The following is an 18513-nucleotide window of genomic DNA, read 5'->3' on the forward strand; positions in this document are numbered from 1 at the left end:
ATAATTTGATACGATATTGAGTTAAAGTATTATGTCGTGTAACTATTCTCACCCATTACATATAAATGCTAGTGTAGAGACTCGAACCTGGAAATTAAATAAGAAAGAGAAAGAAAAAATTTTAAAAGAGGAACAACAGGCTTCGTTGATGAAGTACCAGTTCTCGTCAACGAATGCCCTTCTGAGGTTTGTTGTCGAAATTCAGAGTTTCATCGACGAAGAGATTCAGAACGAGCGAAAATATTAGGCTTAGGGTTTGTCGACGAACGACCTTCTATAGTTCGTTGACGAGGTGCAATTTCGTTGACGAATTTGACTGGGTCAAAGGGTCTATAAATAGGATTTTTTGTTTGCTTCTTCATTAAGAAAACTAAATCTCTCTCTCTCTCTAGAACCTGCGCCCACACTCTCTCTCTCTCTCTTCAATCTTTTGTCGTTCGTTACCCGTTTCAACGATCGGAAGTTACCACGAGGATCAGAGGGCAAATCTCTACGAGTCTAGTGGAGTGTATTCTTGAACTCGGGAAAAAGTTAGGGTTTGATTTTCGAGCGTCTCAGGTGTTTTTTTTAGGAAATAGGTAAAGGGATTATATTATGTCAGTTATGTGTATGAGTTCTAACCGAATGAAATGTTAAAATGGTTTTTATATATATAATTACGGCTTTTCTAGGGTTTCTGAGTTTAGGGTTCGATTAACAGACTTTATTTTCGAAACCAACCGTTTAAATTTAAGTATGATATTTTTAAAGTAGAGTATTGGTCTTTCTGAATGTTTTTACCGGTTGGGAAATTGTTATTTCAAACCATAGACTTGTTTTAAAACCAACTAAAGACGGTAGGGTTGATTATCTCCATTTTTTCCGTATTTAACTATATATCTATATTTAATAAAATAACGACCCGGAGATATTCATGCCCCAGTTTTAGCAGTAGTATTTATGTTCTTAAGCAGATGATTTATGTATAAGTTACTAGTTGAAAATTGTGTGGCATGAGTATAGTTTTTAATTGACATTAAATGAGCAGGTTTTGTGTAATACTGAAATGTAACGGCTATATGTCGAGTTTATGATACGTCGGTTTTTATTGAGTTAGTATCTAGCAGATATGTTCACAGAATTATGTACAGTTTTATGAAATGAATGATAATTACAGTTTATACGATGTAAATTGCCATATATGATAGCAGAGCTTTATTACGATGATCTCATGGCAAGAGCACGGTACCGTAGCTATATGTATGTCGGGGTGCAACCACACATCTCAGATAGAGTGTGGATATGGAAAGGTGATTGATGGCCTTGGTAAAGTACTCCCTGATGTAGAAATTCTGGGCCCCCATCTGATGTAGTAATTCTGGATGACTCAGCCTTAGGGCAGCCTTTGGGCAGCCTTCGGGCATAGAGAGAGTAGGCACCATCGTACTACTTTATGTTTGTCTTAGCATTAGTCGATCAGCTAATTGCTAGGTCTCCCTTTCGGGCCGCACAACTTGTCATGGAGGGAAGCATGTCGCACGTGTATGTGATGGCGTGACGACGCTAGTCCTACAGACCAAGTGGAATCTTCTAGGCATATATGGGCACATTTACTATGGAAAGGGCTATATTGAGCCAGCAATATGTATTTTCATATTTATGGAGTAATAAAGATTTTCAAAATGCCAATTAAATATATTCAAATGTTAGCAGTATATGTACATACGAAATCTTATGTTAACCACACACTGATAATAATATAATCCGTCTTACTAAGAGGCGTCTCACCCTAGCATACAAATGTTGTTTCAGGTCCTCCAAGGGATTGAGCCTAACGTTTTGCTGGGCAGATTTTAGATAGTAGACAGTCCTTGCCAGAGCTTGTGACGATAAGTTATTAAAGTAAGTCTTATGATATTGTAGTTGTAGCAGATATGTAAGGTACTAAGATTCTAAATAATTTTCTTAATTGTCTCTTCAAGATGGAGTCTAGGAAAAATACTGGCAATGCTGGAAGTAGTAGCAGCAAGGGAGTTGCCCAAGAGGGTGGCAGTGACTCTATAATAGCGTTTCGGGACTTCACCCAACAGTTTATGGCGAAGGTTACGCGGAATGTTAGGAGGCAGGACCGTCCCACGGCTGAGCTGGGAGGTTCTATTGATTAGTTTACTCGACTAAAGCCTCCTACCTTCGCAGGGGGTACATACTTGATCTGAGCAGAGAATTGGACTCGAGAGATCGAGAAGATCTTGGCTGTTCTATGTTGCACAGATGAGCAGAAGGTGCTTTATGTGACGTTCAAGTTGGCTAGAGAAGTCGAGAGATGGTGGGAACCAGTGAGGATGTTGGAGGAGTAGAGGCCAATACAAGTGGTGATGACATGGGGCCGTTTTAGAGAGGTGTTCTTTGAACGGTACTTTCTAGTCACGGTCAGGAATGTGAAGATGGAAGAGTTTATGATCCTGACTCAGGGGCAACTGACAATGCAGCAATATGCTGCCAAATTCATGGAGCTATCTCGCTTTGCTCTGTTTATGGCACTGAATGAGGTGAGGAAAGCTTAGAAGTTTGAGAGGGGTCTGAAGAAGGAGATCCAGAAGTAGATGGCGATACTACAGATACAGGACTTTGCTACTATGGTGGATAAAGTAGCTGTGGTGGAGGAGAGTCTATAGGACGATACAGAGGTTGAGAACCTAAAGAGGAGGCCAACGCCTTCCAGTTCTTAATTAGGTGCGAGGAAGTGCACTTGGAAGAAATATGGTGGTGGCGGAGGCCAATGGCGAGAGATTGGTGGTGGTACATCTCAGGGTATCACATCTTCCTCAGCTTGTCCTACTCGTGGCAAGCGGCATACAGGGAAGTGCATGATGGGTTTAGGTGTTTGCTACCGGTGTGGTAAGCCAGGGCATCTAGCGCGTGATTGCGGCACGCCGGGGAGCAACGCACCCTCACAACAGCCATATCGGGGAGGCTATCAGGAACCACATGGCGGATATCAGAGGGGTACAACCTAGGCGAGGGTGTATTCCTTAACTACTGGCAATGTAGAGAATATCAGAGACGTGGTGATAGGTAATATTTATATGCTTTCAAATAAAGTTGTGGTATTATTTGATTCAGGAGCAACACATTCCTTTATGTCCTAGAGATTCGTTAAACTATGTGGGTTAGAGGCACAACTATTGGATGCTGAATTAGGAGTGGCTACACCGTCAGGGTCGGTAGTCGTATGTAATAGGGTGATTCAGGATTTCCTAGTAAAGAATTAGGGGAGAGTATTACCAGTTCGATATCATTTTAGGGATGGATTGGTTAGCAGCCAGTTATGCCAACATCGATTGCCGCAGGAGAGAGGTAGTATTCAAGCCTCTCGGGGTGCAAGAATTCAAGTCTATAGGGTCGTGTGTGCATTTTGCAACACGTATCCTTTCAGCTATTTAAGTTATGAGGTTACTTTTGGAGGGATGTCAGGGGTAACTAGCGTTTGTGAAAGAAATGCCGAGAGAAGAACTTAAGCTGGAGGAGATTCCCGTAGTAAGTGAGTTCCCATATATGTTTCCAGAGGACTTACCAAGATTGCCTCTTGATCGTGAGGTGGAGTTTACTATAGAGTTGACTCCAGGCACAACACCGATTTCGAAAGCTCCATATCGTATGACTCTATCAAAACTGAGGTAATTGAAGAAGAAGCTACAGGAGCTATTAGATAAGGGTTACATCCAACCGAGTGTTTCACCCTGGGGAGCATCGGTGCTGTTTGTGAAGAAGAATGATGGGTCGACGAGGATGTGCATCGACTACAGAGAAATTAACAAGTTGATAGTGAAGAATAAATACCCGTTACCCAGAATCGATGATCTGTTTGACCAGTTACAGAGCACACAAGTCTTCTCTAAGATCAATTTGTGATATAGGTATCATCGGTTGAAGGTGAAATCGGAGGACGCACCGAAGATTGCATTCCAGACTAGGTATAGCCACTATGAATTTTTGGTTATGCCTTTCGAATTGACTAATGCTTCTGCAGCATTTTATGGACTTGATGAACATGGTGTTCCACGAGTATCTAGATCAATTCATGGTCATCTTCATTGATGACATTCTGATTTATTCGAGGAGTCTTGAGGAGCATGTAGTTTATTTGAGGTTGGTACTTTGGGTGCTCAGGGAGAAGAAGCTGTTTGCAAAATTTAAGAAATGCGAGTTCTGGTTAGAGCAAGTGGCATTCCCTAGGCATGTAGTGCCCAGGGAAGGGGTATCAGTGGACCCAAGTAAGATTGAGGCAGTAGTGGACTGGACGAGACCGAAAAATGTTCAGGAGGTTAGGAGTTTTCTGGGTTTTATAGGATACTACTGACGGTTCGTAGCAGGGTTCTCCAGACTATTAGGTCCATTGACACGACTCACGAGGAAGAACGTAAAGTTTGAATAGACTGATGAGTGTGAGTAGAGTTTTTAAGAACTAAAGTAGCGTCTAGTTACTGCTTTAGTACTAACCATTCCGTAAGGGGATGGTGGATTTATTATTTACAATGATGCCTCTAAGAAGGGTCTTGAGTGTGTTCTAATGCAACAGGGAAAGGTAATTGCTTATGCTTCTCGTCAACTCAAGGAGTACGATAAGAACTACCCGACACACGATATGGAATTAGCAGTGGTAGTGCATGCATTGAAGATCTAGAGGCACTACCTGTACAGTGAGAGGTGCGATATTTTTACCGATCATAAAAATCTTAAATACTTTTTCACCCAGAAGAAGTTGAACATGAGGCAGAGGAGATGGTTGAAGTTGATAAAGGACTACGATTGTGCCACTAGTTATCACCTAGGAAAAGCTAATGTGGTAGCTGATTCTCTGAGTCGGAAGTCAGTAAATGTGTCAGTCTTAACAGTAAATGTTCAGCATCAGATTAGTATAGACTTGGAAAGGTTAGGCATGGAATTAGTGGAAGGAAATCACTAGGCCTTCATTGCTATTTTGGTGGTATAGCTGACCTTATGGGACAGGATCAGAACAGCTCAGAAGGAAGACGCAGAGCTGGTAGAGGTTGTAGAGGGGATGCAGAATGGGTTGAAACCAAATTTCAACATCTCAGATGATGGGGTGTTGAGATTTCATACCAGTAACGGGCCATTTTAGAGGAAGCACATCGTTCGCTCTACACAGTACATCCAGGGAGTATGAAGATGTACATGGATCTACGGGAATCTTTCTAGTGGTCTAACATGAAAAGAGAGATCGCCCGATTCGTAGAGCAGTGCCTGACATGCCAGCAGGTGAAGGCCGAGAACCAAAGACCAGTAGGACCGTTGCAACCACTTCTCATTCCTAAATGGAAGTAATAGCACATCTCCATGGATTTTGTCACGGGATTGCCATCAGCACTTCATGGGCAGAATGCGATTTGGGTCATGGTTGATTGATTGACGAAGACAACCCATTTCATCCTGGTTAAAGTCAATTATTTTTAAACTCATGTAGCTATGCTATATGAATTAGAATGTTGGACAACGAATAAATAAAATATCCAAAAAGTAAAAATCACTGAGATGAGAATGCTTAGATGGATAAGTGGTATAATATTGAAAAATAAATTAAGAAATGAATATATTTGCGATAAGTTAGATGTAACTCCTGTAGAAGATAATATAAGGAATGGACGACTCTGGTGGTATAGGTACTTGCAACATAGGTCACATAGTGTTTCAGTAAGGAAGAGTAAATTAGAGATTGTGCAGGGCAGTAAAAGGGGTAGAGGTAGACCTAAAATAACTTGAAATGAGATAGTGAGTAAGAATTTAATATCCCTGAATATGTCAAAAGAAATGGTCCATGATCGCATAAATTGGTGAAAAATGATTCATATAATCGACCACGCCTAGTGAAATTTAAGGCCTAGTTTTGTTATTGTTGTAGTTGTTGTATTTCCTCAAACTAAGTTATTAATTTAGATAGAGTTCAGAGGAAAGAAAAAAATAATAATTTTGCGTTTCATGTATGGTTATAAAGAAATGAAGAAAAAAAAAACATACAATCAATTAATGAATAAAAAATTTATTTGACATGTCATGAAAAAATGATTTTCCTTAAATCATTTCTTAAAAAAATTTCATTCTTATATTTAACATAGTAAAAAATGGATTTTTTTAATACAAAATCCTCAAAATATATCCCTAATTGTCTAAATGCCTGTCTTGGCCCTTTGGCTACTATTACATGTAGTAAATTGAATTACACTTTCGAAAAAAAAAATTATTTTAATATCTTCTAATTTATTCTCGTTATGCTTTCACTATTAAATAAGTCTATATTATCGCCTAATAAAACGATAAAAAGTTAAATTATATGATCATGTAACGAAAATATATCGATAATTAATGCAGACTCAAATAGATCTAAGTAGGAGCAGATGCCACATAAAAAAAAAAAAAAAGAGTTAGTAAATTTAGATATTTCCCCATTGAAAATGCTGCTTCGACCCACTATTATAAACAACAAACACAAAAAGTTCGGACTTTTGAGTCAAATGAAAAGAAATATAAAAATAACAAGAAATTGTTTCGTTTGACTTTTTTGGTAAATAAATGTTACTTGAAATAATTTCACTAGCACTAAATACGAATGTATGTGCCCCGCTTTTAGTTACTTGTTTTAAAATTATTTATTTAAGTAGTTTTTAGAGATCATAATGTGAAATTTTTTTTTTCGCTAAATTCAAACAAGTAAATTTTGCAATTAATTACACATGATTTTGATAAATTATTCACAAAAAAAGTAAATTGAATTGAAATACATTGCATGTCAATAGCTCAAATAATTTCATTATAAAGCGGATGATCTTTTTGTTTGCAATTGTGGCATTCTTTTTGCTTTTATTTGCTCAAAAAATTTAAAATTAAAATGAAATAAAACCAATTATTAGCAATTTTTTCGACAACTTGATATTTATGAAATTTAAAATAAAAACTATAATCCATTTTACCTAATGCCACAAATTAATTTATAATTATTTATTTGTCTATGCACACCAGCGTGAGTGAGAGGGAGATATTATTAGAAACTAATAATTATTTTTTAAATAAATAAAATCTTGAATAGTAGGATATTTGCATATTTATTTCATTAAATTCAAAAAATAATTTTTATGAAAAAAAAGGAACCAAATTTTTTTTATAATTTTTATTTTTATTTAGCTCGAGTGCATCACACACTAAGTGGCAAAAGCCAATGTGACAATGTCCTTTGAGCATTGGAAGCGGTGAAGGAAGGGCACGTGCATGTGGCTGGTGATCACGTGCCTTTGGTATCCCTTAATCAGAAACCAGTGCACTGAAAAAGCTTTAAAAAAACAAAAGAGCAAACACATGCTCAAGCATAGTATATATGCCACGCCACGGCAGTGACTTTTACAGGGTCCCACTTGTGGGTCCCTGATATGCTACATGCGGTTGTACTTGATTACCCGAGACTCACCAATCATTGACCATTAATCAAATGTCAAACGCCGCGGAACCGTTGATTAGATTGACTTCTTCATCATGGATTTTGGGAAGTGTCGGCGACCCGGTTTGTTGTACCTCGTGGGTAGGAATCTAGTAAGTACTAATTGGGTGCATTGAAATCCACTCAATAATTTTTCTTAAATGCTCTTATGCTTTGTTTGGGAGTTTAGGGTCGGGACATTAAATTTGATTTTTGTGAGTTTGAACGAAATAGAAAAAATATATATATTTTAAAATGTTATACTTTTTTGTAAAAATTAAGGAGTTGTGTGGTATTGTCAAAAATTAGAACAACAAACAAAAACTAAAAATTAGAAACCAACAATCGATTTGGTTAAAATTTACAAGACTAATACAAATTAAAAAAATAATAAAAAATTATTTATTTTTATCTTTAACTTAAATAATATTATAAAAAAATAATTAAAATAATAAAATTACAAATAATGCATATTAAAAAATTTACTATAACAAAAATAACATTTATTACAATCATTTTACTTAATTCTTTCACTTTCAAATTTTACTTAAACAAATTTTTATTAGACATGACAGGTAAGAAATAGTAAAAGTATTTTGTAAGTGGTTTTATTATTATTTTTTTAAAATTTATGTATATTTTTATTTTAATTATATTTAAATTCAAATGATAATTTAATTTTGATTTTAATTTAAAAGTGTGTAAAAAAAGTGATTTAACCCAAAAAAAACTGTTTTTGGATGTTAAAATTTCTGACAAGTTGCCAAACAATTAGAAAACATAAAACCTAGTATTCAATTTTTTGACAAATAATTGAAAATCGACAACAAAAATAAAAATAAAAATGACAATACAAATAAACACATTTTTATAATCTGTTTTTTTCATTTTGGGGAAACAAAAACATAAAATAGTAAACAACAACGATACCAAATAAACTCTAAATTGTTATGATTTTTAAAATCTAAAAGAAGAAGAATAATTTTATGAGATTTAGAGGTGTAAAATATAATTTGTAAGACTTTCACAAATTCATGATATAATTTATAAAAACTTAAACAATTTATGATATAAATCTAGAAAGGCACTATTGTAAAAAATAATACAGACATTTTATTATTTTTTTCTCATGAAATAAAATGACGAGTTCTCTCTCTCTCTTCATTTCTAAAATGCCAAAAAAAAAAAAAAAAAAAATTGAAAACCCCCATTGACATTTTATTACTTTTTCCAACATAATGAAATGACGAATTCGTTGCTACCTTTCTTTTCTTTTTCTTTTTTTTTTCAAAAAATATCAAAAGATATACTTGCCATTTTATATTGTAAGAGTTGAAAACAATATTGCCAAAGTTGTTTATTAGCATATTTCTAAAAGATTGTTTTAGTCACACAATGCTTGTTGAGAATTTTACTTGTGAGTTTGTCCCACATTGAAAAATTAGAGTGGATGATGAGTACTTATATACATGGTTGGGCTTAAGACCCAATAGATTTAAGCTTTTGGGTCAAGTTGGTGTTCATCCCTATGTATCAATCCCACACCCATGGGCCCCTCCGGTCCTAACAATGTTAATATTTTTAATTATACAAATATTACTATTTAATATTTAAATTTAGTAATAAACTCAAATTCAATTGATCGTATGCTTGTAATTAAATTTGAGTTTGACTTCAATACAAATTTTTAAGATGCACATTTAACTTGAACTTAACTAATACTGTCGTTGTTGTTACTATTGGGACTTGCTAAACCCGAGCTATAAAATAGAAAATACCTCATTTTTCATCTTATGTATAAATATATTGTCACGCCCCAAACCCGGTAATGGAACCTAGGGGTAAAAATGTAACCTAACATGTCCCTGTATCATACAAATCATCACAGATACAGTACAATGGATGATCTCGTGGGGTTCCCAGGCACCCTAAACACATCCAACCACAATCATATACGCAGCGAAAAAAGTCATTCTATATCAACATATGCTAGAGTCTATACAAGAGCAGAATATGGTTCTAACAAAACGTACAAACTGGGTGCCCAAATACGACTCAAAGTGGCAACCCAACAAACTACAGTCCTAGCATTTACCCAAGTGCTAACGTAGTACACCGGCTATTACGCTCCCTACACCAGGACGTTAGTTCCAGTTACTCAAAGGACTTATAAAAAATGTACGTACAATAGGGGTGAGACACCTCTCAGTAAAGACGAACACAAGTTATATCAGTGTGTGGCATTTGAGTGTGATCATGATACAACATACATACAGTTGAATGCAATCCAATACTAATTCACACAGTGCATACATGTACGCATACGACGGTCATTTATACGCAGTCCCGTCACAATACACACACATGATTAGTAATACACAATGTCGTCACACTCATTGGCCCGAAGCCGGTTCGGCATTCCGGCGTTGGCCCTTAGCCAACCCATGAAGCACAGCGCCACCGGCACATGTCTAGTCCTCGACTCCCATGACATCGTACCGGTGCTAACTGGTGGATCCACACCCTTTGGCCTGATCAACCGGAATAGGCTCACGCCCTCGGATATAGAACCGAACACTCTTACCTACATGGTAGGCGATAAACACACGCCCTTGGATATAGAGTCGGACACTCTCAGTACCTAGAATCATTTTGGAACTGCGTTCCTATCAACAATTCCGCATATCACACACACATGCATGCTCATATAACCAAACAAACTACACTCATTTGGTAATCTAAATTATGATTTTCCAAACAAATACAATTTAAACAAAGTCAAGGCACGACCATCCCAATATCACAGTATAAATTACACATATACTCGATTTTCAACAAAATCCGGGATTCAGCCTGTCCCCCCCTTTTTTCCAAAATCGCAATAATAAAAAACTCATAGTTTTTCCCGTTAGATCCCCCCAAATGAGTAGCCAAAACACACACAGGACCGTGGACCACAGTTCCACCGAGTCCGATTTCGAAAAGAACCAATATAAACATAGTTCACCTTACCTTAACCCCATATAACAAATCCCGAACTCCAAGACTCCTAAATAGCGAATCGAGTTCCAAAACTTACAAATTACAGTATAGAATATACTCACAAGACCATCATCTACAAAACTACCAAATCAGAAATGAAAACCGAACTTTACCTCGATTTTTCGCCAAAACCCGAAAACCTCCGAAACGAGATTTCGATCCATAGAAGTTGTAGAGAATCCTTCCACGATCCTCGTGATTACTTCCATTTCCCGATTCTATCAATGATCGGCGAAAAAATCTAAAGAGAGAGAGAGAGAGAGTAGGGAGAGGTTTAGAGAGAGAGAGGGATAAGTTTGAGATTTCTTAATGAAGAAGTAATGAGAATTTCCTTTTATAACCCTTTGACCCGGCCCAATTTCGTCAACGAAATGGTGCCTTCGTCGACGAATCTTTCACTGGCTTCGTCGACGAATCGGTGGCCTCGTCGACGAATATGAGATCGTCGGTTTTTCCAAGACCCCTCAGCTTCTCCTCGTCGACGAGTTTTTGAATTTCATCGACAAATTTGCTCTTTTACCAAAATGTCTCTCTCTTTACATATATAAACTCATTATCACGGTTCAGGTTCTTACATATATATTTTGCATGTTCAACCAACAATTTACAAAAATCCTCATTAATTTATGGAGACATTCACTTACTTTTATGCTTCGTTTGGGGAGTAAGGAAATTTGGATTTGGATTTTGGTGAATTTGAATAAATTTCAATATAATTTGACAATACATTTTATTCAAATCCAACACAACTCCAAATTCATACGTTTTCCAAACACAGGATTAGTCTTACATGTTAAGTAAATCTTTAGTATTTTATTTATATCCATACATTACACAAAAATATTATTTTCAGAATTTTATTTCTTATATAATTTATTAAAATAAAAAAAAAACGTGATATTTTTCTAGTTATTGAAATTTTATTAAAATTAAAATATTCACCTCAACTAAACAAATTCAGTATTTTTGATATTTAATATACATTTTAAAAATATTTAAAGGCCATATTTTTATAATTCATTAAATAAATAAAAACAAAAAAATAATTTTTTAGGTCAGCATAAAAGTCAAACTTACTCATTAAATGACAAATTATTAGAGGGAGTTGAGTTTGATTAATTTGGGAGTACGGTTTAAATTTGTGTCGGCGAAGGCATCGCCATGTTGGCTTGAGCAGGAAGGGCAGTTTCGTAGTTTAAAGGATCGAGAAGAGCAATTTGATAGAGAAGTTTTGGTGGACTGGTGTGGGCCAGGAGACAGCTCCGCGGGACGTGCGCCAAAGATTGCCAGGCTGGCCACAGCGTGAATAAGAAAGCGCCACGTGGAAAACCGCGACAAACTGAAGCTTCCACCGACAATAACCTTAATGGGAATTGGCGTTGGTTGGTTCCTGGCTGGACGCACGATGGATTGCCTTTCGACGGTCCAGATGTTTTCTCAATTTCATTCCCTATTCCCAAAACCTTAATTTAAAAAAAAAAAAAAAACCATTTTCTTGTAACGGTTGCATTTACTCAGATTTTATTATTTTAGGAAGAAGAGCCCCCAAAAATTGGTAGAATTTTTATTTGTGTAAAATTCAATAATGTTTATCCCTTGTTTGGGTGTTTGTAATTGTGTGTACTTATAATAGTGTGAATTTAAGTATTATATTTTGCTCAAATTATTTGAATGGAAAATTAAATTTTCAAATTTAAGTTTCTTCGAAACAGAATCCATTTATCGATTAATATTGACACATAATATTTATTTTTCATATACTAATAAAAGATTTACTCTTTAAATTATGGTAGTCAATTTATTCATGAAATATTTATTTTTAACAATAAGATAATCTTTTAGAAATAAATAAAAAATCTTATACTGCTAATTTTATGTCCCTATTACAAGTTTTCATCTTTCGTGAATAAACTAAAACAAAATTTATGATTTTCAATTATTTTGACAGCCCCCTGTAAAATATTTTAATATCTAGAAATAATTTTTTATATTATTAATTAATTCATTTTATACACACCTTTAAATTAAAATTAAAAAATATACATAAATAATCTATTAAAAAATATTTTTACAAATTTTCAATTGTCATGTACAATGAGATTGTTATTATAAAATAAAATTTAAAAATATAACAATTAAAAAAATAATTAAAATACCTTGTAAATCCTAATCATTTGCATTCCTATTTAAGTTATTAGTTTTATAACTTCCATTCGTGTTCATTATGGGTTCTAAACAAAGCATAAATAAAACCGAAAATGAATCCAATCATTCATATTTTATTTTTAATTGATTCTTAATTATCAAGAACAACAAATCCACAATGAAAAAAAACAGTACATGATCTCTTTATTTAAAAAATAATAGTAAAGGTAATTAGGCTACAATAATAAATTAAACTAAAATTAAATTAACATGAAAGTGGCAAATAATGTACCAAACAGACGTAATGGTTAAACTTCCCAAAAAAATAAAAAAGAGAATAGTCCAAAAATATTAATGGGAATTATGAGAAAACAAACAAGGAATTAAGCATTTGCCCAAATTATATATATATAAAAAAGTGAGTAGTGAAGGAGAGCTGCAGTCTTGGACCATGCCTTAATTATTAAATTATTCTATATTTTTTTTTTTCACATTTAAAAAATGGAGTTAAGGTGTCGGTAATGTTAAATTAATTATTGAATTAAGGAAGAATTTTTTAAACTAATATTAAATAAATAAATGGAAAAGGAGAAGAAGATCCAGCTCATACAGAGACTTGTTTGGGTAAGCCAAACAAAGAGGTGTGTTGTGTGAGAACTGAGAAGTGACGAGCAACAAGTTATTGGTAAAAGTTAGCTGTACCTTTTGAATATATGGCATTACCATTATGCCATACCAAACACGTAAAGAATCATTCATCACTCTAAATAAATTTTAATCAAAATAATTAATTAATTATATATATATATTTTATGTTTGGTCCTCACTAGTTTGGAATTACATAATAGAAGATAGCTCATTTCTTGTTCTAGATCTTTTAGACTTCTTTTAAGCTTCATTTGAAATTTAAAAAGTATTAGGAAAAGAAAAGAATATTAAAAAATTCATATTTTTATGTTTAACTATTAAGAAAAGTGAGAAAGAAAATAAAAATGTCAAATTTATGAACACAAATTTAATTTTACACTTTTGTAACTCTAAAATCACAAGTTCAATTTCCTCTTGAGAGTTTACCTTAATAAATTACCAGAAGTGCGTCAATGGACGAACAACTTTCATCCTCCAAATTTGGTGCTGCACCATATTGTTCAAAATAACACGATGATGGTTGTAATCTCCGGATTATAAATATATATATATTTTCATATTTTCCTTTCCATCCAAATGGATCCTCAATGACTAAACTTGAGAACTTTAAAATATAAGTTTCAAATTTTAGCACCATTTTTCATTCGCAAGTAATAGAATATAATGGAACGGAATGAAATTGGTAATTATACTTTAAGTGTGTTGGGCATGTAGCTTTTTATTTCATTTCTGCATACCAAGCAAGTCTAATAGACAATTATGTAATTTTCCTTTTTCGGGTCGATTGGAGGCTACAACGAGAGGTAACCCATTTCTTATTTCGTACCTCTTCGACACTTTCCACCCTTCTTAGGATTCTAACTCGACGCCTCTACCATAGAAGTCTCAAATATTTTATCACCGGACTACCTCCAGAAGGATTTGCATAATTTAGCGTCCACTTTCTATTTTGCTAAAATGTTGGTATATATTTTACGACTAATTTTTATAACTATTTTTATCTATTACATAAATATTTATAATTAACTTATAACTAGTTCTTTCACGTCCTAAAATGTCAATACCTTACATAGAAAACAATTCAATAAACTGTAAATATAAAAAAATAAAAGTAGAGAATTAATTAATTTTATGTACGACCTTCGTGAACCAGGTCTTCACTTTATCTCAATTTATTTTTATAATTTAATAATAAACATTGTGAATGAAACAAAAAAATATGTGTCCAGATATTTTATGATGCTTTAAAATAAGCATCAACTCAAAACTAATAATTGTGAATTTAATTATTTCTTAGTAATAATTAGTAATGAGTTAATTTTGTGTACATAATATTGATTTTTTATGTTGCATTGGCATTATCATTTAGCAAATATTTATATAAAACTATTTAATACATTTATATATAGATATATAAAAATAACATGTGCCTAAAAGAAATTAGTTACGGTAAATTTAGAAGTCACACATAAGTTATTTTTAAAAGTCATCCCAAACACTCTTCAAAGTGTGAACCTCTAAACTAAAATAAATACCAAAATTATGGAGTTTAAATAATAATAATATGTCACACTTTGCATATACAAGAGTAGAGTCCAAATTAAGCCCCGTTTGGATCGCCTTAAAAAATAAATATTTATTCATAAAAAATAATTTTTATAAGTGCTTGTGTCAATAAATAGCATTTGGTCTACATTTCAACAATTAGTAATCATTAAAAAAAAAAAAATACTGTTTCAAACTACATTTTTTTAAAGAAAATAAATATTTTTAAAAAAAATATTTACTTATAATAAGTAATCTAATACTATTTTTAGCTAACTACTTTTTCAAATGAAAACTTTTTTAAAAAAAAAAAAAAAAAAAAAAAAAACTTTTTTATAATGTGGTTCCAAACAATCACTAGGCCCAGCCCACACAACCATGCAGAGGGTTGGCTTGCAGCCCAGCTTCGTGGACCCAATATACGTCCAGGCTGCAACAGGCCCCGCCCAAGCCCAGTTGAAGCCTGCATACCACTGTATCATCCAGGAATGGGGTATCAACAAGTAGAAGTATATATATTTTTTATTTATTAAAAATATTAAAATATCATTTTATTTAATTTTTTGACATTTATATAAAAAATGAATACTATATTTTTATACATTTTTTACTTTACTAAACAAATGTTTGAAAATCTAACAAACAAGGTCCAAGTCTTGTAATTCTCTAAATTTAAAAATAAAAAATATATGATTTTTCATAACCAAAGCTGCCCTAAATTTTGGTATTGTTTCAAAATTTTAGATTCAACTGATTTCATTTCCCGTGCTTTCAAAAAAATACAACACTTTCTGCGCAAATTAAAGAAATTTAAGGGTGTTTATAGCTTCTTTCTATTTTTTTATCTTTTATTTATTTATTTTTTTTTCTTGATTTTCGAGAATGAAAAAGATAGATAAATACATATCATATTAACTAGCATGGGCTGATGAATGGCAATTCAGTACTATATCGATCCATTTCTCGAAAATCAGCCTTCCAATATTGTACCATCAAGGGCAACAAAATAAAATAAAATAGCTTATGAAGCTTTAGTTATACACTTTGCCTCTTAATCTTCTTGTGGATGCCCAGTAGTTGGATCATAGGACTTCCATGTCGGAAGTTTTGGACCTAGGAGTTGGAAAGAGGTGAAGGATTAGGAAGGGGGATGGCCATTAATATGTAGGTCAATCCCACTGGGCCTCCCAAGGGATAAAAAGGTTTTCAATCTTTTTAAATGTATTGGAAGTGACTCGAGAAGTTTTAGGTTTTGAGGATACATAAGTATGTACACCCTTGTGATTAGTTTAGATACAACCGAAACAACAGAATTAGTATCAACATATTTTCTTGCAATATGCCAGTATGCTAGATTTGAGAATTCTAGGGCTATTTGTATTAAAAAAGATTTAAAGGTCAGAAAATCATAAAGGATCTACCGAATTGTCAATAGAAAAGGAAAAAGTCTGTCCAAAGTTGAAAACTACAACGATTCTATGTGACCCTGCAGGCAGTGAGAACAGTAGTCCCTACAGGAAGTGATATAATGATATTGTTTAAGTCATAGAGAAACCATCATCATCAATCTCGCTCTTGCTTTGGACCAGGTAACTAATCGATTCACTGGAACTAGGAGCTCATGCAATAAGAGGGCTTTTTTCTTTATTCCAAAGATGTACAACAACTTATTCTGCAGTAGCCAAAAGAGAGAGGGAAAAAAATTTGACCCTCAAAGCTCTACTGAAGAGCGTCTAAGGGAGCAGACTAAGAAAACAAACAAAATTCAGAACAGTTTCAAACGCTGATGGTGGAGAAGATAATGCATAAAGTGGATCCTCTTCCTATACTCAAGATACCAAAGCTGAGAAGCAACAAAGGAAAGACCATGATAGGATATGAGAGAAGGAAACAGAAACTTTGGAGTTACTCTCGTTCAGAGTTCATTAAATCTGAGTTATCAACTATTTTCCAACACCTCTGATAGAGTCATATCACCTGTAAATTTGTAAAAGGGAGAGAGAGAGATTCTTTAAACTCCATAGAAGATTAACTGTAGAGGATCTTGATCCTGGAAGCAATGCTGGTGGCTCAAAAGGAAACAAGGAGAAACAGCTTTATGGAAAAGCTTTTAGCTATTATGCTATCTCACATTGAATACCACTGGTGTACTAAACAGTTAAACTTTAATGAGGAAATATTTTTTATTTTAGATATCTTACATCATTTAATGTTTTTTTAGACAGTATCTCAGTTGTTTGAATGTTTAAGAAATTTAATGATTTTATGTTTGCGTTATCCTAGGCATTAAATTACAAAAACCTCAATAAGATCAGACATTTAGCAGTAAGCAGCTCATATAAGTACAGTTTTGTCTGACAATCAAGAAATTTCATTTCATCCAAAAATAACATCACTGCCATCATCGATTCTGAATTGAGAGTCCCTAATTGCATTCTCACGACAAGAAGCATATCGCATAATAAATGCAATATAGTTCAGACTGTTGAGAATTTCACTTGTGAGTTGGACTCACATTGAAAAATTTGAGTGGATGATGAGTGCTTATATATATGGTTGGACCCAAAATCCAATAAACTTAAATTTTTAAGTCAAGTTGGTGTTCACTCATATGTATTAAGCTCATCCATAAACTCCTTTGATGCTAACAAGTGGTATCAAAGGCGATGGTTCGTAACTCTGGGTAACTTTGGGTGAGCGACATCGTAAAAGTTGAGACATGAAACTAATTTCCTGACATGCTAACCGTTGGAGGACAAAGTGTGTGACCGAGGCCAATAAGGATATCATCTAAGCATGGGATGGATCCGAATAGGATTAAGACATGGGAGGTAGGATTGGTTTGAAACTACGTGGAATGCAATCCGAGGCACATAAGGCGCCAATGGTAAAACCCACTTGAACAACTATTGGAAAATTGGACTTACTCCCATAAGGGAGATGGTTTCCATTCAAGGGGGAGCAGTGAGTGCTTATATACATGGTTGGATCCAAAACCCAATAGATGTTAACTTTTGAGTCAATTTGATGCTTACTCATGTGTATTAAATCCACCCATAAACTCCTCCATGCTAACACAACATGAACAATGAATTATTCAAGCTTCCCTCTCAGAGCATCACCATAATTAATTGGGAAGATCTCAGGCACCAAATTTCCATTGCAATGCATCCAAAAACACAAAACCAATTTGACAAAGAAAACAGGAACACTGAAAACACCCAGCAATTAAAATAAGTGGTCAATATTAATTTCCCAAGAAATCACTTCTCATTTTACTTGAACATGCAACAACACTACAACAATGCCAACAATATACATTTTCCTTCTCCGTAATCGAATCAAAAAGAGAAACCCTGACACAACCATTCATTCATTCATTCAAAAACGAATATATCGAAGAACAAACAAAGAATTTACCAAACGGGTGTTCAAGGAACTTGCCTCTCAGCAGCTTCAGCAACAATTGGCAATCTGGGCACTTGTCCCAACGCGCAGGAAGAAGACCCATAAATCAAACACACAAGGAGGAACAAAAACACAGTGCTGTCCAAGCTCATCATCAAATCCAAGAACCCCATACCACCCACCCAGCGAGTCTTGAAAGTAGTACCTTCATCTCACGAAGCATAGAGGGGAGATATCATTGAGCAGCCACATTCAAGCAC

The 18513-nt window shown here is 34.2% G+C and overlaps 1 long non-coding RNA gene across 1 annotated transcript; it reads right to left on the minus strand.

The window, feature by feature from the left end:
• Positions 1 to 9717: 9717 nt before the first annotated feature.
• Positions 9718 to 10748, minus strand: LOC131167419 (uncharacterized). The gene is made up of 2 exons (XR_009140121.1): positions 10621 to 10748; positions 9718 to 10106 (listed from the first exon to the last, which is right to left on the minus strand). It is a non-coding gene; the product is annotated as an uncharacterized LOC131167419 (long non-coding RNA).
• Positions 10749 to 18513: the final 7765 nt, after the last annotated feature.

Source organism: Malania oleifera, chromosome 1 (genome assembly GCF_029873635.1).
Source record: "Malania oleifera isolate guangnan ecotype guangnan chromosome 1, ASM2987363v1, whole genome shotgun sequence".
In the NCBI taxonomy this organism is placed as follows: Eukaryota; Viridiplantae; Streptophyta; class Magnoliopsida; order Santalales; family Ximeniaceae; genus Malania; species Malania oleifera.